Source organism: Falco punctatus, assembly GCF_963210335.1.
Source record: "Falco punctatus genome assembly, chromosome: 1".
In the NCBI taxonomy this organism is placed as follows: domain Eukaryota; kingdom Metazoa; phylum Chordata; class Aves; order Falconiformes; family Falconidae; genus Falco; species Falco punctatus.
In genome coordinates, this window is record NC_137580.1 from 8,206,187 (window position 1) to 8,207,943 (window position 1,757).

Below are 1,757 nucleotides of genomic sequence, written 5' to 3' on the forward strand. Positions count from 1 at the left end.
AAAAAAAATGCTAAATATGTACACATTTATTCCATGTGGTTACTGCTTTTTCTGCCTATCTGTCAAATAAATAAATACATAAGCAATTCAGAGTTAAGAAGGGCTATCCCTAAATAAGGAAAATGATTGTTAGATTGTTATTTCCAAGCAGATTATTATTGTGCATTTATTCTTTACTGCCCTCTGTTATAGGTTTCATTATGCTGCCTGTTAAAAATGACAACCTGACAGCTCTGTTGTTTCTCTGGGTCAGTTTTATCTCTATTATTGAATACTCAAACCTCATTAACTTGCTGCCAGGCCTCCAGAACTGCATGGATTGCTGTCTGCAAATTTAAGCATTTAGTAACAAGTAGTTTTACATTAATTTTGTCATTCTGATGGGATTTAGGGGGAAAACATGCTTGGGCGTGGGAAAAAGGGACAGTTAGTCTGGGTCCTTCAGTGCATGCTCAATATGTATGTAATATTTGTGAGCGATTTTTCACATATAACACAGATTTTTGTTCTGCTGAAGGAGCTGAATACATTTTCAAATCACCTCCAAAATTTTGGCCTGCATTCAGTCTACTCCATTTTTTTGTTGTTTTACTTTAGGGCAGTTGGATTATCGGAGGACTAATCACCTCTTCTGTTACTAAGCAGTACCTCACGTATCTGTCGATAACAATGATCTAACCTGGCAACAAGTGTTCTGCAGTGGAGCACACCTTGTTCCCAAGTGCACCCTGTGCCCAAATTGGTCTGTGTTTATGCTCAAAGGGATCCTGATTACTATTCTGTACTCTTTTTTTGATTGTTCCTAAAAGTCAACTCAAAGTCATGTTTTTGTATAGCAATCAAAAAACTCTAACCAAAAAGCAGCTTGCTTATTGTTATGCACTAATTTCAGGTAAAGAAGAGATGGGTATGTAGTTCATGGGTAGCGGTCCATGGGATGTTCACTGTATTCCTGGGGTTTTTACAACTAGAAATGCTACTGAGGGCACTACTTAAACACTGAAGACTTGTATTTCCCTCTGCTGCTTAAATGTTTATAATGGGGATATACTCTGGTGTGATCTGTTACTTAAATGACAGCTCACTGATCTATATGCAGAAGATTGATCTTTGTGCTGCTTTTGTCCTCTTGCTATTTCAGTGACGGCTGACCTAGCACTCCAGACCTTCAGGCTGTTTCAAGTTTCACTGTTCACTGTGACTGAAAATGTACTCATGGCTGGCAAAGGTGGAATCTGGCTGTGCCTTGGTTTCCTTGCTACATCAACAGAAGGAAGAAGAGAAAAACCTCCAGTAAAAGCTCTAAGGTGAGGCTTCCCAGGCAATTTAGCTGGTCTTTGGTCCCAACTGTCAGGATCACACAGCACAAAATAATCATGTGGGATGACTCCTTCCCTTTCTCCATACATGTATTTATCTCTCCAGCTGTCTGTTGTACAGATATAAAGTAGCAAACCTCACAGACATCTCCCTGTTTAATATTATTTGCGATTAAAATGATTTCAAAACAAAGTAAGTTTCCATTTTGGGGAGTGACTATAGGATAAGTATTTCTTAAATTATAGTTGTCAGTTTGAATAGAATATAGTTTGATGATGTGCAAAATTACAAGGTGTTTTTTCCATTAGCATTGTATTTGATGGTGAAAGCAAAGCCATATATGACATTATGATATGTCAGCATTAGAGGCTTTTTGGGGGCTTGTTTAATGTGTAGCAAATAAATAAAAGTGTTTATAATGGCATTCTTGTGTTTAT